General features: G+C 29.4%; 2 protein-coding genes across 2 annotated transcripts in view; both read left to right on the forward strand.

Moving 5' to 3' along the window:
- Positions 1-9,248, forward strand: part of LOC655215 (two pore potassium channel protein sup-9) — a 79,730-nt gene extending 70,482 nt beyond the window's left edge. Inside the window, exon 8 of the mRNA XM_961731.4 lies at positions 9,146-9,248. The gene's annotated coding sequence lies outside the window, so the exon portion shown is untranslated. The remainder of the gene's footprint in view (positions 1-9,145) is intronic.
- Positions 1-25,196, forward strand: part of LOC662340 (TWiK family of potassium channels protein 7) — a 146,606-nt gene that overhangs the window by 34,069 nt on the left and 87,341 nt on the right. The window lies entirely within an intron of this gene.

Here is a 25,196-nt window from a genome sequence, read left to right on the forward strand (position 1 = left end):
ATTTGTGCTAAATGGGCAAAAATCTGGCATTGTCGGGAGAGGTGTTGCCCTGGGGCAATTATGAAGCTAGTCACATTATAGCATAGGCCGGGTCTTGCAGATAAAGCTCGTAATCTCTTAGTTCCACATTGACAGAGGATAAACCAAACTGTTCGAATCGCATAATCTCCGGTGTACGTCTAGATGACCTGTGTTGATCCCCGATTGTCTCGAGGAAATTCCTGGTGCTGGTAATAATCCCGAAATGCGACCCCACACGTCTTACCAGCTGTGGTAACATACATTTCGCTTAAGATACAAATGGAATATCTAGTTTAATGCTGTTGTGTGCCTCAGCCGGATTATCCCCGAGATGATAGCAACGAGTGGCTTGTTTCAGTGTTTAGGCACCTGCTTTAGGAATTATTTCGACAAAAAAAAGGCTTTTTACTTAAGGTTGGAAAGTAATCATACGATTCTTTGAGCTTGCATAAATGGAAAGCTGAAGTGGCGAGCTTTTGTTCCAGAAAAAGTTTACGCTGCATCGAGAGCTTTGCTTTAGACGATGAAATTCTGTATGTACATAAAATTTAAGGAGATTTGAAATTTTTATTTTGTTTAGCGTGCACTTTTATGGCAATTGCGTCAATAATATGAAATTTTCATATTCTCATCTTGTCACCGGCGATTTTTTGCCAAATTTTAATTAACAAAATGTAACTACAATGCCATAAAGAGAAACAAAGCTAACTTTCGCGAGTGCTTTACGAACGTAATTTAATTATGTAGTTTTGCAGCGAGTGAAGAAAAACCCAGCGAACTTTTACCAACTTTCCGGCTCGTCATTTTTGAATTTTTTTTTCCGGGCGGTCACACTGGAAAATGTTCGCACTCTTTTCCGAATGGGAACAAACAGCTCAACTGTAATTTCGTTTCCCTCTTTATTACGCCAATCTTCCCTTAAGGGGTTGATCGATCCCTTGCTGACATTCGAGACAATAACATACTACACGATTTTTCAACGCAGGTGGAGACTGATTCTCGATCGAGATATTGCTAATCAGGGCGTTATGTAACTCGCATTTCCATTTCCACGCTTTCAGCGCAAATTTCTTAACAATTCCATTGTGGAGCGAGCTTTTGAAATGAGCATTGCAGCTGCACTCCAATCCGCAAACAAAACTTTATCATATTGGATAATTTAACTCGAATTCAGATAGGGCGGGAATAATGAGCGAGGAAATTCTTCTTAATGACTTGAAGCTTAGTGTTATTGAAATATTAGAAACAAAACCAGAAAAACTTGCTAATCCACAGTTTGGAATCTGGATTATAACTGGAACAGACTTTAATAAAGTTTCCAGGACTGGAAGCCTGATACGTGCGCGATAAAAGTAGATAATAGGGGATTTACCCCAACTATTTCAGTCTGGGACACGTCCGAAGCCCTACGTCACCCTGTTTTACCTAAATAAACTTCCTAAATAAGTGTCAATAAAACATAAATAAATTATGTTTAATTATACCTATTATCGCAATTAAACATTTTTTGTCAGATTTGGCTAAACTATCACCGATATGTGTTGTGTGTATGCAAAATGTTCTAGAAAGTCGATTGGTCTCGAAAAAAAATAAACAATTTTAAGTAAAATATGAGGTCTTTTCTAGTTTTGTTGATTTTGAGAAAAATACCAGTTAATTTCATTTATACATACAGGCTGTTCTAAAGATCCGAAAAAGCTTCATAACTCGTTTATTATCTTATCAGAGATACTAACTTTTTTTTTAATTATGGCTGCATTTTTGCTTTGTTATACTTTTTTTAAGTAGAACATTCTATTTTTTTCTGTAATTTTGCATGGAGCTTTTTACACTAATAATTTTAAACTAAATTGTTTTCGCCGATTTTGTTAATTTTTTAAAATAAATTGATTATTTTTGACGCAAAGATGCTTTCTTTAAAGTTATAATATAAAAACTAAGAAATCTAAAAAGTATGATTTTTATCTTTTTAAAGAAAGAGGTGTTAACCTTAAGGATATAAATTTTTTAGCTTACTGCAGTCAAGAAGATAAAAAAATGGAACGGTTTGTTGCAAATTAAATAAAATAAAATTTTGAAATAGAAGATCTTATTTTTAATTTTTCATTTAAAAACTTTTGAATTTTCACTCTAAAAACATTAACAGTTAAGTCTCTATTGCTGATTACTTAAAAAATATTTAACTTTGAACATAAAAAACATATTTTTTTTTGTTTCTGACATTTTAAGCCTTTTTTTAATATCTAAATTCTAATGTATAAACACTATTTTAAAACACGCTTCCGATAGCAACGTGTTTTCACTATTTTAAAACACGCTTCCCATAGCAACGTATTTTAATTTAAAATGTTCCAACAAAAAAAACAAAACAACAAAAAAACACTTTTGCAAAATCGCTTTAAGTTCTCGCATACGCTCGTTGCATAAGCTTGTTTTTGCACTCATTTTTAATAACTATTTTTTTTTCTTAAGCCATTATTCGTCATATATCACAGTAAATTAAGTAAAATTGTAATATTTTTACGAATTTTTAAATTCCTTATAAATTCCAACAAAAAAAATTGCCTGTGGTCTAGTTACCATGGTTATGGCATGGTTTACTATGGTAACAACAATGCTCATGAACATTGTACATTGTTGATAAAATTAACTTTTAAAATCAAATAGCAAATACCTTTTTATTATTAACTTTAAGCATTTTAAACTTTATGTTTTTATAAAAAAATATTAATAATTTTTGAAAAGCAAGAACAAAAAATGGGGTGTTTCATTTAACTTTTTCTAGTTGTTCAACTTTTAACAAATTGCTAAATTTTTCTACATTCCTAATTGAGTTGTAATGAACTTTGAGTTTAAACTTTAAACTAATAAATTAAAAAAAGCGTGTTTTCGATCAAATTATTTCAAAAACTATGTAAATTATCATCAAAATCTAAACAACTCATTAAAAACTCATCAAAATCAAAAATCATCCAAAAATGCAAAAAAAACTTAAAATATTCCATTAAAAAAACATAACTTTAGTGTTTCTTATTGGGACAGCCTGTATATATACCGCATTTTTTTTAACTGTAGTAGAAAAAGAGCTATAATCCAAGAAACAGAAAGAAAAAAGTCAATAACTCTAATAATAAACAAGTTATGGATCTTTTGATAATTGTTAGGTCACCCTGTACATAAGTATATAACATAAGTACATAAGTATATAACATACAACATATGTATGTAAAAGTTTAGAGAAGTCAACTGACGTTAAGAAATCTGTACATTAGTGCATATTTTACAAGTTATAGACAAATTTTTATTTTTTATTTTGTTGATTGTTAAAAAAAATAGAATGTTCCAAGAAATGTATTTAATTATTTATTTATTAATATATTTTATTTATTTTTATCTATTTATTTAATTTATTTTAAAGCAATTCGAAAATTTCGCACAGTTTCCGGGAGTTATCGACAGATACGTATAAAAATTTCAAAATTTTAACTTCTTTTGCTTCTGCCCATAATTTCGGCAAAAATTTACTGACTAAAATGTATATGGTTTTAACTATACACATATGTAGAATGTTTCAAAAACTCGATCGGCGTTGAGAATTCTGATAAATTCTCTGTGGTTTAAAAGTTAGCTACAAACAAAATAAGGCTCTCAAAAACTATTAGTTTTTTGTCGATTTTGACAAAAGTATCGGCTAGAAGTATAATATTTTTAAATACACATAGAAAGATTGTTTCGATTGTCAACTGTCTTTTTCTAATTTTGACCAAAATGCCAACTACAATTCAAATGCTTCAAACTATATGTACTCGTAAAATGCTCTACGAAGTCAATTGGTGTCAAAAGTATAGAGAAAATCGAAATAATTCGTTTTATATTTTATTTTACTCACATTTGAATAAAACAAAAGTGACTGGAGTTTCTCTTGTAATATTGGAAAATATCCTTGTGTATGAATAAATTAGTGGCTTGTTCACGTTTTGGCCTGATTTTAATTCTGCAAGCAACAGCACGTCAAGCACATGAACACATATTTTTATTATTCATCAAAATTAAAATTGTATAGCGTATCTGAGACGCCTTGTATTCTCCTGCTTTCGGTGGTTTTTATTTGTTCGGAGTCTGTGGTCGTGCTTATAATAACTTTTGTCGGCGCTGTGATATACATTTTTTTTATTGGAAAAGCTTTTATGCCTTGTCTCAACCGTCTCGTATCAGAATAAATTATAATAAAGTTGAGTGAAACTCCGACCTGATCCTTCGGCTTCAGTATACAAACATCGAGATGAAAAGTTTTTGTGTATATTTTATGTTTTGATAAATGAAAATATAAAGTCGGTGATTCGGCTCGCGAAACTGAATTATCAACTTTCCTCTTCGATCAGGAAATTATGAAGAACCTGTTAGACAAAGTGTAATTTTATTCGCGGCAAGCGTCGTTAAAAAGATTTACGATCAAGTCTGCAGCAAGGAGAGATTATTGCCTTAACGAGCCGATCGAACGCATGATTTATCTTGTTGTATTTTTTTCCAATAGACATCACAGCTCGTGCCAAGATGACGTGCAAACCCCGCGCGTAATTCGTGCTTATTTTAAAAAACCGCTTGAATAAATCAGGTTTATGCCAACAAAGGTTCGAGCCCCTTAGTCGAGGGTAATGAGGAGTCGTTTATCAACCCCTCTATTTTCAATTAATCAACTTCCTGGGAATGCGAGATAAGACGAGCATCTCGCAAACTCCTCGCAGTTTTGTTCCGGGAAATTAAGGTGGCCGCTGTTGTTGGCGTGATTTAATTGTGCGAACGGCTGTTTTTCCTTTTTTATTATTAATTAATAATGTTTTGCGCCAACGCTTCATTGCCAATTTGCATTGACTATTATTCTCGAGTGATGAAAGGAAGGGTTACTTCCACATTTAATTAAGAAACTTCTGCGCGATTTTTACTACACGACGTAACGAGCTCTCGGTAACATTCCACTTTTTGCAAGCACTGAGCTATTAGGAAAATTGGCTATTGGAATGGAAATTTTTGGATCAATGGGTTTTCACATCAAAAGGGGAAATGACCAGTCATTCTTTTCTCATATCAGAGTGATTTGTTGCACTCGTTGGCCCAAAGTAATTCCAGTTATTTATAACTAGAGACCAAATTTTTACCAAGTTAAGAGCCGTATTAAGGTGTCAAGAAAGGTTGTACAAAAATTAATTACAGTTTTTGCTAAAAAACTTGCGAACCAATTATCTTTATCAATTTATTCACGATTTTTTAACCCAAGTGCAATAGAACACTTAAAATTTTTATAGAAAACAGCAAAGTTTGGCCGGCATTTGTAAAATAATGAAACAACAATTTTTTGCTCAGCCTTAAATGCTATATAATTGGTCTGTTTTATACAGTTAGGAGCGCAATATCCAATGACAAAGGCTTCAAACGTCTTGCAATTTTTTGTGCTTCAGATAAACAAGTAGGAGGTGATTTTTATAGTTTATTTGGACAATTACTCATTTATAGGACAAATGAGACACCAGTGAAAGGGTGTCTTTCTTACAGATCAGGAATTCGCCTTAGAAACTGATAAAATAATCGATTCTGCTTAGTTTTTGAAATAATTTGATTTTTTTTAACAAAAATATACTTTTTTTTAATTTGCTTTTTGCTTAATGTGCTCCAGATAAACAACAGGTGATTTTCATAGTTTTATTGGACAATAACGCATTTGTAGAACTATTGAGACACCAGTGAAACGGGTTTTAGAGCCGGTGTTTCTTACAGAACAGGATTTCGCCTTAAAAGCTGATAAAATGGTCGATTCTGCTTAGTTTTTGAAATAATTTGATTTTTTTTGACAAAAACATACTTTTTTTATTTATTACACAAAAACTAAGGTTCTAGAAAAGTATAACTTTCACTCAACTAAATAAAATCAACACTGTCGGTTTGGAAAATTAATAATTACAATTACATTAATTAAAATAAATACATTTTAAAGGCAACTACTACGTAAATAATTTTTTATTTCACAACTAAAACTGATACAAAAATTGTTTAAAGTCAAAAAATAATTTAATATAAGATTTGAGCATGTAGGTATATTTTCAACAATAAAAAAATTGACATAGAAACTTTATTAACGCTAAGAAACTAAAAACACAAGAAAACTAAGAAATATTAAAACTGGAATTTTAAAAAACGCACTAAGCGTCTGAAAATCTGAGAAACTGAAAAAACTATAGAACTAAATAAAATTCGAAACAAAAAACTAACACACTAAGACTGAAAAGCTAAAAATCTTAAATACTGTACTACTATAAGTGACTGAAAGTGTGATAATCAAAAAACTATAAAACTGCAAAGTAAGAACCTTTTGATTTTTTTAACGAAAATATATATTTTTTTAATTATTATTTAAAAATTAAGAATCTTTGAAAAATAAGACTTTCACACAATTAAATAACATCTAATCTGTTGGTTTCGAAAAATCAAAAATTACAATTATATCAATTAAGTAAATTAAATAATTAAATTTTTAAAGTCAAAATTAACATTTGGCGAACACTGCAATTTTGAAACTTCGACGTAAATTATTTTCTTATTTCACAATATCCAATGACAAACGCTTTAATCGCCTTGCAATTTTTTGTGCTCCAGATAAACAAGTAGGAGGTGATTTTCATAGTTTTATTGGACAATAACTTATTTGTAGGACAAATGAGACACCAGTGACACGGGTTTTAGGGCCGGTCTTTCTCACAGAACAGGATTTCGCCTTAGAAGCTGATAAAATGGTCGATTTTGCTTAGTTTTTTAAATAATTTGATTTTTTTAACTAAAACATACTTTTTTTATTTATTACACAAAACTAAGAATCCTATAAAAGAAGAACTTTCACTAAACTAATTAAAATCTACACTGTCAGTTTGGAAAATTAATAATTACAATTACATTAATTAAAATAAATACATTTTAAAGTCAACTACTACGTAATTCCACAATTAGGACTGATACAAAAATTGTTTAAAGTCAAAAAATAATTTAATATAAGATTTGAATATGTAGGTATATTTTCAACAATTAAAAAATTGACATAGGAACTTTATTAACGCTGATACACTAAAAACACAAGAAAACTAAAAAATATTAAGACTGGATGGGATTTTAAAAACGCACTAAGCGTCTGAAAATCTGAGAAACTGAAAAAACCATAGAACTAAATAAAATTCGAAACAAAAAACTAACACACAAAGACTGAAAAGCTAAAAATCTTAAATACTGTACTACTATAAGTGACTGAATGTGTGATAATAAAAACACTATAAAAATGCAAAGTAAGAACCTTTTGATTTTTTGACGAAAATATATTTTTTCAATTTATTACACAAAAATTAAGACTCCTAAAAAAATTAGACTTTCACATAACTAAATAAAGTCTAACCTGTTGGTTCGGAAAAATAAAAAATTACAATTATATCAATTAAGTAAATTAAATAAATAAATTTTCAAAGTCAAAATTAACATTTGGCGAACTCTGAAACTTTGAAACTTCGACGTAAATTATTTTCTTATTTCACAATATTCAATGACAAACGCTTTAATCGTCTTGCAATTTTTTGTACTCCAGATAAACAAGTAGGAGTTTTATTGGACAATTACTTACTTGTAGGTCAAATGAGACACCAGTGAAACGGATTTTAGGGTCGGTCTTAAACAAAACTTGTTTAAAATTAAAAAATAATTTAATATAATATTTGAGTATGTAGGTACATTTTCAAAAATTCAAAATTTATCAACTGACACAAAATTTTTATTAACGCTAAGAAACTAAAACCTAAGAAACTGAAAAACTATAGAACTGGAAAAGAAAAAAATTAATTATTAAAATTAAAACATCTGATTCTAAATAAAAACTAACACACTAAGACTGAAAAGCTAAAAATCTTAAATACCGTATTACTAAGTCACTGAAAGTGTCATAATTAAAAAATTAAACTGCATAGTAAGAACCTAATAGGATAAGATTGTAAAACTACAAAAAACTAAAAAATGTAAGAAATTATTAATATGAAATACTATGGAAAAATTAAGAAACTAAAAAGCCTGAATACTAGAACCCTGAAAAACAAAAAAGCTTTAGTTGAAAAATAAAATAACTATAAAATTAAAAAATTTGATGTAATAATTTTAAATGAAATACAAATAAAAAAAATAAAAAATATTTTATTTCAATTTAAGAAGTTTCAACACAACTGTAGGATGTTCAGAAGTGATTTAAAACACAAAAGATTAATTTATGAATTTAGTAAGAATATAAGAGGTGTCAAATATTTTTATTTTTAATAAAACAAAATTATTTCAAGTTTTAAGAAAATACTTTAAAAATTGCGTTTTAAGAGAGTTCCCTAAAATACGTTCTCTATTTACAACTATAAAATACTCCAAGCACTAGTCACAAAACATACGTCTTATTTCAAGTTTTTTATCGAAGGAATGAATTAAACTTAAATTATCGCCAAACTTCAGCAACTCGTCCAAAAACCCTTAATCCTTCCCGCGATAAACTATTCAAAGTGCACTCTCTCAAGCCTTTCTTATTTTGTCGGTTAATTCTTGTTGTTATCAGCACCTTTCTGACTCATTACCTCGCCGTATCGTAAAAAGACAAAAACTTTACTTTTATCCCCTTGTCTCGCTTGAAATTCCTGCCTTAATCGCCCGAATGTCCCGCACAAAGGGTTAATTATCGAAGAATCAACACGACCAGAAAATAATTATAACTAACATAGGGTGGAGCAATTATTACTGTAGTCTGTCCGTTAATTAAAAGGTGTTTCGGCTAAAAGCCCGATTCTCTGTGTGCGCCGAATTCCCGCTTTTGTGGTAAACGGACAAAGGTATTCGGACTATTATTCCCCCAAAAATAAATAAATGAAGAATGTGCTTTTAACCGAACGTGTGTGTGTGTGGGCACATTTTTCCAGTTTCTCTCGAAATTTGTAGTTTTGTGTTTCAAATCAGACAACTCCATTTGGGGGCGGAAATCGAGACGATGCTTCTAACGCGTGGGAACTAAAGGATGGGGAAATTGAGAGGGGTGGCACTTTTTTAACACTTTTTTCTCTTGTTGCAGGTGAGACCCCAGACTGACTTCCAGGACCCGACAAAGCGTAAATTGTTGGAAATTCATGTTTTGTTATGTAGTTATTGCCAGTAAAACTTTATCTGTTATCCGACTGAAGTTTAATTAATTATTCCACTTGGCGCAAAAGAAGCGAGTTAATGGTAAAAATATCTTGTGTTAAATTACAGTTTTAAAGTCCGGGACCGAGTGCTTGGAAACTTGCTCATCAACTAAAGTTTCACTATTTGTAATTTAAAGCACCTAAGAGAGCAGAATGCTTCAGAGGTACATTTACAAGTTCACGAACTGAAAGAACGGGCGATATTTTCGGTAGAGTTCACGATATGAAATAAACGTTTTTTAATATTGGCTTAACGAGGAACAAAGGATTTCTTTAATCTTATTAGCAAGCGTCTCGCAATAATCCTTGCCATTCCTTCATTATCCTTAAACAAAAAGCTCAAACTTCAAAAGTGCGTAAAATAAGCTTCCCCAAATGAGATTAATTAACCTTGACGCCTGCCTTATTCCCAACTGATCACCAACTTAATCCCAAATTAATTCATAATCGGTCCTGTTTATGCAAAAACGGTAAAATCCCCGGTAGAAATGCGAACGCCGTCGCGACGCTAGATAAGATCTCCTATCTCAGAATTCAATTAATTCGTAATTATCATCCCTCCGGCTTACATTCGACAAGCCGCAAATTATGTTAGAATTCGAAATTTTTGTGCAAAAGTGCAAAAGTTTCAAACTAACCCAAAACAGTCGCAACCGTTGTACTAATTAGTGCCTAAACATGGGCTTGTAATTACAATTAATTACGATCGAAGCTCAATTTTTCGGGGATTATTAATAAAGGTGGGTATCAACGTTGGAAATATCGCTGAGAGGCTTAAGGAAAACAAAATACTGGATGGTTGAGAAGGCAAATTCGCAAAAATAAATAAGACGAGAGAAACAAGCCGTGGCCGCGTATTATTGATTATTTATTTACGTATTTGTTGTTTTAATTAATGTTTGTAAGACTAAATAATAATTTATCATATGTGAGTAAGCACACATGCAATCGATTCCTAGACAGTGAATTATTACACCAACCAATGGCTTCGCTAGACTTTGTAATTTATTTGCAGAAAGCTCACATTTCCAGGATAAAATTTATCAAAATGTAATGCAATCACGTACATATGGAGATGTAATTTGTGATAATCTCCAAATGGAGGTTGTTACAAGAAGCCATTATTTTTACGCATCGTAAACACCAACTATTACAATAATAATAAAGTTTTATTAGTTGGACGTAATCAGCTATTTTTAACATGTCTCTGCGTTTTAATTTAAGTTGGCAACATTGAGAAATAAACAAAATACGAACTAATTTCATGCCTTTTTTTATTGTCTAAAATAAATACATTAAAAAAACTTTGGGCTACAATTAATTGAATTTCTAATTTAAGTTGGCAATATTAAAAATGTAGAGACAGAAGTTTAGATATATCTTATATTTTTTCTCTCTTTCTCTTTCTCCCTGTTAGTCAATTTTGTAGAAATTAAACTAAAATAATTAATATTGCCAATTTATTTATTTTTTATTCAGAAAAATGCGTGTTAATTTAAGTTGGCAACAATTAAAAAACCAACAAAATACGAACTATTTAAATGCGTTTTTCTTTCTTCATTGTTTAACATAATTTAAAACAAACTTTGGGCTTCGGTTAATCAAATTTCTAATTTAAGTTGGCAACATTAAAAATATAGAGATAGAAGTTAAGACATATCTCATATTTTCACTCTCTCTCTTTTCCTCTCTCACTGTTAGTCAATTTTGTAGAAAATTAATTATTAAAAAAAGAACTGTCTTGTTGTAACTACAAAGTGAACAATCCAGTTTCTGAAATTCAGTTGATATGTTAATTAATATACGTAATCATATCTATCGTCCCCAAATTATTCAAAGTTGCCAACTTAGTTTACATGCTACTTGTCACTTTAGTCAGATAATTAATGTTGCCAATTATTTTTTTTTATTCACAAAGATGCGTGTTATTTTAAGTTGGCAACATTTAAAAAACAGACAAAATACGAACTAATTTAATGCCTTTTTCTTTCTTTAATGTCTAAAATAAATTTGAATTAACTTTGGGCTTCGGTTAATCAAATTTTTAATTTAAGTTGGCAACATTAAAAATATAGAGATAGAAGTTAAGACATATCTCATATTTTCACTCTCTCTCTTTTCCTCTCTCACTGTTAGTCAATTTTGTAGAAAATTAATTATTAAAAAAGAACTGTCTTGTTGTAACTACAAAGTGAACAATCCAGTTTCTGAAATTAAGTTGGTATATTTATTAATATACGTAATCATATCTATCGTCCCCAAATTATTCAAAGTTGCCAACTTAATTTACATGCTACATGTTACTTGAGTCAGATAATTAATGTTGCCAATTTATTTTTTTTTATTCATAAAGATACGTTTTAATTTAAGTTGGCAACATTAAAAAAACAGACAAAATACAAACTATTTTCATGCTGTTTTTTCTTCCTATTGTTTAAAATAAATAACTTTAAAAAAACTTTAGGCTACGATTAATAAATTTTTTTATTTATGTTGGCAACATTAAAAATATAGAGACAGGGTTAAGACACATTTTTTATTTTTACTTTCTCTCTCTTCCTCTCTTCCTGTTAGTCAATTTTGTAGAAAATTAATTATTAAAAAAGAACTGTCTTGTAGTAACTACAAAACGAACAATCCAGTTTCTGAAATTAAGTTGATATGTTAATTAATATACGTATTCATATCTATCACTCTCAAATTCTTCAAAGTTGCCAACTTAATTTACATGCTTCATGTTAATTTTAGTCAGAAAATTAATGTTGGCAATTTATTTTTTTATTCACAAGGATGAGTTTTAATTTAAGTTGGCAACATTTAAAAAAACTGACAAAATACGAACTAATTTAATGTTTTTTCTCTCTTTATTGTCTAAAATAAATTAAAATAAGCTTTGGGCTTCGATTAATCAAATTTCTAATTTAAGTTGGCAACATTAAAAATATGGAGACAGAAATTAAGACACACCTTATATTTTTATTCTTTCTCTCTTCCTCTTTCTCTGTTAGTCATTTTTTGTAAAAATTAAGTATTAAAAAAGAACTGTCTTAAGTTGGTATATTTATTAATATACGTATTCATATGTATCACTCTCAAATTCTTCAAAGTTGCCAACTTAATTTACATGCTACATGTTAATTTTAGTCAGATAATTAATGTTGCCAATTTATTTTTTTATTCACAAGGATGAGTTTTAATTTAAGTTGGCAACATTTAAAAAAACTGACAGAGTACAAACTAATTTAATGTTTTTTTTTCTCTTTATTGTCTAAAATAAATTAAAATAAGCTTTGGGCTTCGATTAATCAAATTTCTAATTTAAGTTGGCAACATTAAAAATATGGAGACAGAAATTAAGACACATCTTATATTTTTATTCTTTCTCTCTTCCTCTTTCTCTGTTAGTCATTTTTTGTAAAAATTAAGTATTAAAAAAGAGCTGTCTTAAGTTGGTATATTTATTAATATACGTATTCATATGTATCACTCTCAAATTTTTCAAAGTTGCCAACTTAATTTACATGCTACATGTTACTTTAGGCAGATAATTAATGTTGCCAATTAATTTTTTATTTACAAGGGTGCCTTTTAATTTGAGTTGGCAACATTTAAAAAAACTGAGAAGATACGAACTAATTTACTGCCTTTTTCTCTCTTCATTGTCTAAAATAAATAAATTAAAACAAACTTTAGACGACGATTAATCAAATTTTGAATTTAAGTTGGCAACATTAAAAATATAGAAACAAAAGTTAAAATAAATCTCATATTTTCTCTCTCTTTCCACCTTCCCCTTTCCCCCTATTACTCAATTTTGTAGAAAATAAATTATTCAAAAAAAACTGTCTTGGTGTAACTACAGAGCAAACAATCTAGTTTCTGAAATTAAGTTGGTATGTTAATTAATATATAAGTTGCCATCTTAATTTACATGCTACATGCCATTTTAGTCAGACAATTAATGTTGCCAATTTATTTTTTTATTCTTAAAGATGGAATGATAGCTTCGAATGCGCCAAACTTTGCAATACATTGTTTATAAATAAGTTAGTTGCTGTTTCACGACACGTCTTTTCTGCAATGCGCTCCTTCGTTTTTTGTGAGCATAAAATTCTCAGTCACATCGGAGTAAATCGCATTTGAAACAATAGCCCCTAATCGAATATTCAGCTATCTCTGCTCCCGACCTACATCAATGGCTCGTTGGCTTGTTACAATGTCCACCAGTTGACTCTTTTCGCTGACTGGACATGTCACGATCACTTGAATCATTGTTCGCGTCTCTTGTATATCCGACTCGATTGTACAACGTCAGCTCGAGTCGAGTAGCCTCATTTCCGGCAAAATTAACACAAAAAAAAAACACTAAACTAGCGACACTGGACAGCGATAATCACACCTCTGTCGACGTAAATCTCTCACGATAACAAATTAACATCGGGTATCCGATCCGCGATGCCCGTCATTAAAATTTATACCGACTGTATGTGCATCAGTATCCGAATGCAGTAACAGAGTAATACATTGCTGGGCTTTAATTTCCTCTCTGCTTAAACAAGTTTTAAAAAAACCTAACAAAAAGTAAAGTGGCAACCACTAACAATTTATATCATAAGCCACTTTAAAAGTACTGACTTAATTCAATCCGAAATTTTTTAAAATTTTTTGTGTAAATATCTAGTTCATTAATTCAGTGGCAGGCCTCTCTAAAATTAAATTGGCAACTTTTATCATTTTTTCAATTAAATAAAGTTATCTGTTACCTCAAAACTCAGTCGGCAAACATTAGAAATATATAACTAAATATAACTTAAATTTAGTTTCAGGCTACTTTAAAATTAAATTGGCAACTTGCATAATAAACTGGTAAATGATATAAAAGTTTTGGTAACTTTTAACTATGTTTTTTCAAGCTGCCAAATTAATTCAATCAAAAATGTATTAAAACTAATAATGTAAATATTTGAATCATTGTTTCTAAAACTAAACAAAGTTGCCTGTGACTTCAAAGCTAAATGGCAAGCATTGGAAATGTATATTTTGAGCTCTTTCGATGATTTCAACTTAAATTTAGTTGCAGGCTACTGTAAAGTTAAATTGGCAACTTAATAATAAATTGGTAACAAACTTAAAACTTTGGGTAAGTTTTAATTTTTTTTCTTTATGTTGCTAACTAATTCAATCAAAAGTTTAATAAAACTTATAAAGGAAATATTTGGATTATTATCTTTAAAACTAAACTAAGTTGGCAATTATTGGAAATGTATATCCTAAGCCATTTCAATGTTGCCAAATTAAATTTAGTCGCAAGCTATTTTAAAATTAAAGTGGCAACTTGCATCTTAGATTGGCAGAAGATATAAAATTTTTAGTAATTTCTGACTGTTTTTTATATTTCCTACTTATATTTCCTACTCATTTAATCTGAAATTAAGTAAAACTCATAGTTTATTAATGATTTTAAGGATTTTAACGTAAATAACTAAATCATTTTTTTTTAAACTAAACTAAATTGGCAAGCACTTAAAACGTATATCTCAAACCATTTCAATGTTGCCAACTTAAATTTTGTCTCAGGCCACTTTAAAATTAAACTGGCAATTTACATAATAAATTAATAAAAAATATACAAGTTTTAGAAACATTTAACAATGTTTTTTATGTTGCCAACTTAATTTAATAATAAATTTACTTAAACAAAGTTGCTCGTGACCTCGAAACTAAGTTGGCAAGCACTGGAAATGTATATCTCGAATCATTTTAATGTTGCCAAATTAGATTTAGTCGCTGGCTATTTTAAAATTAAATTGGCAACTTGCAGTTTAGACTGGTAAAAACTATAAAACTGATAGTAATATCTGGCTAAGTTTTTTATGTTGCCGTCTTAGTTCAATCAGAAAACTAGTATAACTCATCGTATAAATAGCTTAAAATCAGTGTCTTTAAAACATTGTTTAAGTTTCCTGTGATTTCAAAACACAGTTGGCAACCACTGGAAATGTATATCTCGAAGCATTTTAATTTGTCAACTTAAATTTTCTCGCAGGCCACTTTTAAATCAAATTGGCAACTTGCATAATAAATTGTTGAAGATATGATAAAAGTTTTTCTAAGTTTTAACTATGTTTTTTATGTTGCCAACTTAATTTAAAGTCATGGGCATCTTTGATCAAAATTATATATTATTATTATTATTTTTAAAAACTACACAAAATTGTCTATCACCTCAAAACTAATTTGGCAACCATTAAAAATGTTTCAAGCTATTTCAATGTTGCCAACTTAAATTTAGTTACATGCCACATTGAAATTATTTTTGGCAGGTTGCGTAATATGCAGATTGTGTTCTTTTTATTAAAAAAAAACATACTCGTATCAATTTGTTTCGAAATGTTATTTGTTTTAAATATCATCGATATGTCTATTAGAATTCGGAGTGATAAAACCATAAAACCCTCGCTGAACAAGAGTTTACACAAAATCCTCTTTTCTTAATCGGTGTTTTCCTCCATTTATCCACTTTCTCACTGACACATAATTCTTTTCTCCCAAATTAAGTACTTTATTTTTAAGTCTGCATCGAACAGTTTGGCAGTCGTTCAATTAAAACTCCATTTGTGAACCTCCACAACGGTAATTCGTTCAATTTATGGGATAGTTGCAATCAACTCCCAGTGGTTTAGTCTCCAACTACCAGACTTTCAAGCCGTTAAACTGGAGATTCAAACATAATTATTTTTTGTAATTTACAACCCTACAGGCTTGTCAAAACTTAGATAAATTATTGGAAAGTTTTAAACTCGTTTTTTGTATTCTCTAGTGTGTCAAAAGGTGGTTGAGAAACATTTAGCTGAAAAATAGGAAGTGGGGCAAGTTGCTTGGAACATTCTGTTGGCATCTGATTAATTCCGATCAGAGGTAAAAAAGCAGGCGCGCCGCCAATAATATTCGCCTGGATGTATAATGCATGAGGCGGGGGATGAGGTGGCGTGTGGCACGTGTGAATAGATTAAGGGAAACTCTGGTCGTCCCGCAGATCGGTGATGCATTGTGACGCCTTATGGGACGGAACGGTGGATTTATGGCAGTATCGGTTCGCCCCGGGAACACTAACATGTTACTGGTAAAACCGACGCCATTGCGGCTTTATCGAACGGGAGGGAAAAATTAACATCAGAGAAGGGATCATCGCTCTTGTGGCTCACACTGTCGATACGTCGAGTGGGTGATGAGGGCAATTATATACGCCACATTTCCGAATGGAATGCGACAATCAATCTTGGTGGTATTTGCACATCGGAAGCGACTTGTTGCCCAACAAGGCGCCGAAATACCGAATTAAAGGCTGTTTGGGTTTATTAGCACTTATCAGGATGGCTAACGCGACGTTTTTCATCCTGGATTTGCCTAATCTGATTAGGTAAAAGAAAACACTGCCCTAATGTTAACTTGATTAAAAAAATTTCAACACATTGTAGTCTTCCCAGAAGCACCGAACTTTTAGTTTGGACAAGAAGATCCACGAACGTTATTTTGTATTTAAATTCACGATTTTTATTCAAAAGGAAATTTAATTTCCAAAAAAACTGCACGTTTGTATCTGCAAAATTGAAAACAGTAATTGCTAACTCAAAACATTACAGAGATCTAAAAACATAAACAGTCTCTTTTTTCTCAAGACATACAATAATAACTTTGGTGTACTAGAAAAATGAAAATATGCAAGTTTGGTAAACTTAACTAGTTCATGTCTAACAGAATTGTACTTCACAACAATTAATTATCCCGGCGCATCCACCATTTTTATCAGTACACTAAACTTGTATCAGAAATACGTAATACTATACGTAATAAAATTCAAGGACTATAGAACCAATTTTTTGTAAATTAGAAGACGAGTTACAACGTTTCGATTATCTAAAAAATACATTATAAGGCCAAAAAACATACATAATTTTGCATAACCACAATTAATTACTAAACTTTTTATTTGTTCAAATACTTGGATGTAAACTTAGAAAGAAAGAATTATTCAGAATAAATTTTGAATTAATTTAAAAAATTAACAAAATTGCACAGAGACCAACTGAAAGATATTAGTTTAAAAAAAAGTAAGCAGAGCAAAATGACCGAATAAAAAATTAAATAAACATTATTCTAAATTTAATAATAATATTTTAATTAGTTTTGTAATAAAATTCCAAAAATTTAAACAATTACATATTTACTATGGAGTTTTGAAAAAGTGCCTAAAATAATACAAATTATTACTTTACTTGCAATTGTTACTAAATAACCAAAACAGTGACGTTACGTTTAGATATATTTAATATTAAAAAGGTGATAATTAAAATCCTAGTTTCAATATTATTTAAAAAAACAAAACAAATTAAAAATATGATCATCATCATTTTCTAATTTTATTATCATAATGAGGAAATTGTAGATTTTCTCAACAACAAATTTTTATTTTTTTGTATATAATTAATTTTGAAAGTAAATTTTTTGTAATGTGTTTTTTTTAACAAATATTTTAACTACATCAATGTTAAATTTGTGCTTAGTTTTTTTAACATGATTAGCTAAAGCTGTCTGATTAGTTTTACATTGTAAGTTATACTCTCTACAATCATACTGGTGGATTTTTTATCCTGTTTTTTAATTTTTGTTTAGTTTGTCTAATATTAATGTGATCACACGTTTTACGATAAACTACGTAACTTTTTACTAATTTAAAAATTTTTGATTTTAATTTGCTCAAAGTTTGATTCAATGTTTTTTGTTATAGAAGATGATTAAATTTTAATTAATTTACAATACTATTACAATTACTATTTGGTTGGTCATTTTGCAGAAAGATAATAAGACGTTCCACTTATTTTTAGATATTTTTTTAAAACTAAGATCTTACTTTTTTTAAAATAGTAATTAATTGTGGGTATATTGTATTTTTAATATGTATGTTTTCTATGTTTATTATATAAACGAAACGTTGTTACTCTTCTTTTTATTTAAAACCTTTTAAGGAAGCCAGTCCTATTGTCAGTAAGTTTTATTACAAAGTCAAGGACATAAAAAAAATTTCACTATAATTTTTTGTCTACACCCTTAAAGTTTTCGTTATTTTTACCGAGTTGCTAAAAATAAACTAATCTTGGTTAATTTTACGCACCTCTCAAACTTTTTGAGAAATCAATAAAATTTTTGTTCTCTATGAAGCAATAAATCACAACCTCATTAAAAAAAATTAAAACAAGAACATAGAAATTATAGAAAAATTGCCTTTTTGATTAAACTTCCAGAGATAATTCTAAAACCTCCGGCGCAGATTTTCATAATATTTATAAACTTGATATTCGTTTATTCTAAAACCTTTATAATTTCACAGAAACAATGTTGAATTCAATATTCCTTAACAAACAAAAGCAAAAATTACAAACACACAAAATTTCAGAAATGTGTGGATTCAAAAAAGTATTGTTTTCTTTTTAAGCTAAATGATGCTGTTGGAGAGTTTGTTAAATCGATGCAAATATTTGCCAAATCAGAATATGCAGGTTTGGTGTACATTGATTAAATTAGCTTACTCCAAATAGAAAAAGACTTTGAATCAACTAATTATCCCGGCGCATCCACCATTTTTGCCGGTGCGTAAAATCAACTTTTTTTCATCAGATATGAACAAATAATCTCATCTTTTATACACTTTTTCTTGTTCAGCTAATATACAGGGTGTTTCAAAAGTGTCAGACCAACTTTTAGATGTAAATTGTACTTATTTGTAATTGTTTTTTTCATAAATTTTCATCAATAAATTTCAAAATTGCTATACGTTTGCTAATATCTTAGATGTCTTGTTCACTATAAAGTTATAAACTCAAGAAAACATGATCTGAAAAGCCAAAAACATAATTCCAAATCTAATGTTATAGAGCTGTATCTCGTAATAACGCAATTTTTTGCCATTGGAACTTTTAACACAGTTTGATGTCTTTTAACACTACTCAAGAAACAAGCAACTAAAAAAACTGAAATAGTAATGATGTCATTTTCTAATTCATATCAAAATAGACAAATAACAATTAATTTTTTGTAAAAATCAGTGAAATGGCAATCTAAAGTGTGACTCACTATTTAAAAAATTTATTATAATCCTGAAACCTTTAAAATTATTTTCATTTTCTGCAAAAAAAAATCGCAACAAATTTGGTGACAACGCAATTTTTTTTTACTTAGAAAAATTTTCTTGACTATTGACGAATTTGTAATCAGAAAATGTGTTATTTCAAATCTGGTTTTTCGTCCGATGAGCGCTTTCACGGCTCGAGTCTTGCATTATTTAGTGTGTAAGTTTCCGAAGTGACCTGGTGGTAAGCCACAAGCGTCCCGGAGAGACCTCTCATCCTCGCAAGGGTCGAACCCCCGCTGGACACTCACCGGAAAATAACAGCACGCGAAAGTCGGAAGTGGACAGTTAAAGGCAGAAACGAGAGTCGTTAGAGCTTAAGAAGCCAATTAGAACGACTTTCCGAATATTTCGTAACAAAACGCGCTTATTTTTCTATCTACAACAAGAGTGACATTTCGAGGATTTTTCCCCTTCTATTACGCTTTGTTGCTATCTGACACGTAGGCGTGCATGATAACTAACGAACAGATCAGATAATTGCGTGAGCAAATTACACGTACAAGTACATGATACTAGAATTGACGGTGGATGTGGCACGTCGAATGCACTGCTCTCTGAATAACAAATTCGCAAAAAAAATCGATCTTCACGCCACCACTTACAGTAAAATCACTCGAAATTATGATAATCACGGCGAAAACGTGACGACTTTACCGAATTGATTACAAAAGCCATTAGCAGGATATGGTGGCAGAACTAGATGTTTAATAAAATAATTGTGCCCACAATTACGCTAATTACGAATGACTTAATTTATTATTCACGCCTATGTGACCAGAAATTTGATTTAACAACTTTGAAGCGGTTCGTTGGGAAATTAGTGGTCACGTCATAAAGTTTCAAGAACCTTATAATAATATATTGGATTTGGTGGTCACAGTTGTTTAATGAGTGTTCTACCGCAACGCTATGTTACTGGTTCCATTGAACAGGTGTACTTGCGATAAATTTCAATTTGGCTCTAAAGCACAGTTTTTCAACTTGATTTTGCTAAATTGGCCCGTCACAAGTTGCAACTTAATTTAAAATGTGTCAACGAACACATGTACAGGGTGCTGCATTTTGAATGTCCGAATAGGGTTTAGAGAAAAACGAGTGACACATCTTCGGATCCGTTTATTGAGATAATTTTGGTCAAAATCGCATCCCGATATCGTCTTTTGTCTTCGACTTATAAACAAAAGTTGACAATTTAGCGTAATCTTAAAAAAATATTTTTCTTATTATAAAAGATACACATTTGAAACAAAGACGTTATACAAGAACTTTTTTACAAGAAATTTAATAATGTTATCACTTATCAGTAATATTTTTTATTCATTTGTTTATCTGTAATAACATACAGTTGTATTTTTTCAAATAGGAATCATAGTTGGCTATGACATTTTCAAAAAGCTTATTTTTCTGATTTATTATGTCTATTTATCTAATACATTGTTCTTTAATATTTTAAAAAACATAACATTTTGCGTTTTCTTTCTAGTAGGCCATGAAAAAATTTTGGATTTCTATTAAAACTATCAAAAATGTATTACCCAACAGATATTTACAATTTAATCATTTTTTAAACACTAAATATTTTAAAAACAGCGTAGAGAATTATTATTTGATCAAATTTTTGCAATTAATAAAAATTATTTGTTTTTTTGATTTAAAATGGCAAGTTTACAATATCATTCTATTTTCTAATTAAACATGAAATGTCGGAAAAAAATCTTATTAGTTGTATGATTGCCTGTCCTGACACATCTTTTTGAATTTTCTGACATTTTTTATGTAATTAAAATTTGTGACAATAGTACAATGTGTATTTAAATGATTTTCATCTAGTTAACTTTGAAATTGGTTTACATGTTAAAAAACTTTTGCCGCTCTGCTCAATTGAATTCTTCGTCAATAAATGTCAAAATTGTCAGTTGTGAAATTCACAAATTGTCAGTTAATTAAGTTAAAGAATTTCATTGAAATGCAACTAAACTGTTACATTGTGCAAGAAAACACTTTTACTATCGAATTGGAGACTCCGAAGAATTCGTTGTTTAAAAACCTGTCATTAATTCTATATAGCGGCATTTCTGACTTTACATGAGAAATTCACAGATGACTAGATGAGAATCATTTAAAAACACATTGTATATTTGTTCAATTAAAAATATCTTTAACATAGCTTACTTTTATAATTTCACATTTTTTACTTTAATAACCATTCACAAAATTTTAAGATTATTTACACCTTTTATGTGAAATAATTTTTCCATGGCCAACTACTTTTAAATATTTTAAATATATTTTTTAGCAAAAGTATGTAAAAATATATAACTGTATTTATATTGTTTTTAATTCAGAGAAAATAAGCTTTTCGAAATGTCGTAGCCAACTATGATTCCTCTTTAAAAAAAACAACTTTATGTTATTACAGTTAAACAAAAAGTTAAAAAAATCCGCTGATAACCTTATTAAATTCTCTCTAAAAAAAGTGTCTTTGTTTCAAATGTGTATCTCTTATAATAAGGAAAGTATGAATTTTTTAAAATCCTACCAAAATGGCAACTTTAGTTTATAACAAAAGTTGACGTTTTTTGTTTTTTTTTAAACCCTTTAGTTTCGAAGATCTTGTACAGTCACTCAAAATGAAAATGACACGTCCATAAACAAATGCCTACCGTGCATTTTTGAATTAAGTACTCATTAATTTTACAAGATTTAATCAAAAAACGTCTAAAATCCACAAAATAAGTTAAAACAAGTTTTTTTTGACAAAACACGCCCTAAAATTACAAAAATACAATGAAATCAATGTTACTTTGCGTCTTTGACTCGATTTAATTTGTTTTATGGCAAAAATTCGTCAAGAAATAATTCCTCAATTATTTCAAAGGATGATAAACAAAATGCCGGCCTTTTTCTCAAAATGCGGTTACTCGTTTTTTGAGGCGTCATTTTCATTTTGGGTGACTGTACGTAATACACTTTGCCACAAAGTGAATAAAAAACTCTTGTTTGGGTTTTATTATGCTTTATCCCTTCTAATCCAAACAAAACGTATTATCCTGCGCTGGAAAAGAAATGATTAAGTCGCAGTGATAAGCGCCGATTTATTTCTGTGACCATTAAGCGCGATCCCAAATTCGTAATAAATTCGCTTTGTCTGATAAAAAAGCGGGCGTATCTTCAATAGGGCCTCTTGCGGCACAGCATGTAAAGTTTCGTGGCGAAGTTTGTGCGGTGGTTTTGAAAACGAATTTACTGCAATTGAGATAAAAGTAAGACGTAATGTATTACTTCTTTTAAGTTTTAATAGCGACGTTCCGAGATAAATGGCGGCTGGCTTTTTACAATTCAACGAAATTGATTTTGCATAATGATCTTATCTAAATACAAGCCAAACTTGTACCTTGCTTAAGGTGAGCTTCCGAACGAATTTGCATAACTCGAATTTTTACCCCAACCAGAAACTTTACGCATTTCTAGCCCCATTTATTTATCAAACATTGATAGAATTTGTGTGAGTTCTTAGCACATTGAAGTGAGGTTTCTGTGTACATGTTTGGATTACTAACAGTGCACTTTGAGCTGAAACAGCACCAAGAAACCTTTGAAACTATCCACCTATTTAATTAGTAACAAAATACACGTGCTCCTTGCCTTCGCAGATAACCTACATTTGAAAACTAACCCGATTTTATGGCAGCGAGCTCGAGAAACATTGACGACTTTTTTCAATTTTTTATTTTTGTTAATAATTATTTTTAAATTTTCCTCCCCCTAGTTAATACGTCTAAAAAAATCAAGGATTATTTTTTTTATTTTCGTACGTCTCATTTTTCTAACATTTTTGAGCATGATGTCATGTACTTACCACGTTTTTGCATTATTATTATACAGGGTGTCTCAGGAACGCGTAGTCGGTCTATAACTTTTTTATTATTTGAACTATTGCTATGCCGTTTTTATTGTACACAAGGTGTTGTATACAGAGTGGTGAACCAAAGTTACATATTTTTTAATATATTTTGGAATATATTTTTGCATAATTGGATTTCTCGCAAAAAATATCGTAACATTGTATAAACTATTATTGGTCTATTTTTTTCATTTTAGAATTATTCAACTTTTCGTTATAAAAAAGACCAATTTTTTAAAAATATTTTTCGAAAAATTTGGATCAGAACAACTCAAAATACTCCGTAATTTTAGCAATAGTCAACTTTTACTTGAAACACGCAGGTAATGTACAGTGTGTCAAAACGTAAAATGTTGAATTACTCATTTTTTTCAAATAGAACACCATGGATTTTTTTACACACGTCGATAGTATTTTTCATAAGCTCACTAATGATATAAGGTTTGTAAGCAAATTTGAAATATTTCTTAAAGTGTTTAATTTTTTTTTCTTTTTGTTATTTATTTTATTATTAATTCCTGATGAGCAAAATTTATTTATGTATCATGTAATAATTAGATTACTAATGTAATTACTCACGTTAGTACATATCAAAAAATAATTTACCATTTGACTCATCAGATTCAAGGATAACAAATTTTTTTCTTGTAATAAAATATTTTTTTTTAATTTAAAAAAATGTTTTAAATTTCATATGCAAACTCTATACCGTTAGAAAGCTTATCAAATATGCTATCGATACATGAAAAAAATACAGGGTGTTTCATTTGAAAAAAATGAGTTATTCAACTTTTTGCGTTTTGGGACACTCTGTATGTTATCTGTGTGCTTTAACTAAAAGTCGTCTAATTGCTAAAACTACAAAGTATTCTAAATTTTAATGTTGTAAATTTGCCGGAAAATATTCATAGGCGAATTTGCAGTAATTTTTTCAAAATTTGTTTTTTTTATAACAATAAGTTGAATGATTCCAAAACTAAAAAAATAGACCCATAATAATTTATATAATGTTGCATTATTTTTTTGCGTAAATTTCAATTATACAAAAATATATAGGGGGTTCTATTTAAAAAAATAAAACTTTGATTCACTACTCTGTATACAACATCCTGTGCATAATAAAAATATTTTTAATATATGGACTTTAAGTCGATCTATCGTATAATAAAAACAGCATATCAATATTTCATTTACCAAAAAAGTTATGGACCGATTACACACCCCAGGGTCACCCTGTATATACATACCAATTTATTTCTATACTTAAGTCTAAAATAATTTTCAAATATTAATTCTATAATAATAATATAGAATATATTATTAATATATTAATAATTTATTTATATGTATATATTAATAATATATTAATATATATATTAATAATTAATATATATTACATGAATAAATAGTAGCTCTATTAATAAGACCATCAGAATTTTACAATTATTAAAAGATTATATCTTCTAGTCATAATTTACATTTTTACAAAACTCCATTCCGATAAATAAGCGCACTTATTATGATAGATAGTCTGTTTATGACAAAAATGGACATAAAAATTATATCAAAAATTCCAAATGATTTTATTTTAGCACAATTATTGTAGGTTCATGAAAACTTCTATCAAAATTAAATAAGTCTTGTACAATTAGTACAAACAAAGTTTTAAAGTACAATTTTTAATTGTAAATACTGATCACACAACAATTGTGGGCTAAGCCATCGATATCATCATTTATATCTTCAAAAAAATACGGAATATTTTTGTTTTTTTTTCTTTACATTTACATGTCATAACATTATTTAGTTCGTTTTACACGCTAAATCTCAATTTCGACAAAAATGT

The sequence above is a fragment of the Tribolium castaneum genome, chromosome 8, assembly GCF_031307605.1.
Source record: "Tribolium castaneum strain GA2 chromosome 8, icTriCast1.1, whole genome shotgun sequence".
Classification (NCBI taxonomy): Eukaryota; Metazoa; Arthropoda; class Insecta; order Coleoptera; family Tenebrionidae; genus Tribolium; species Tribolium castaneum.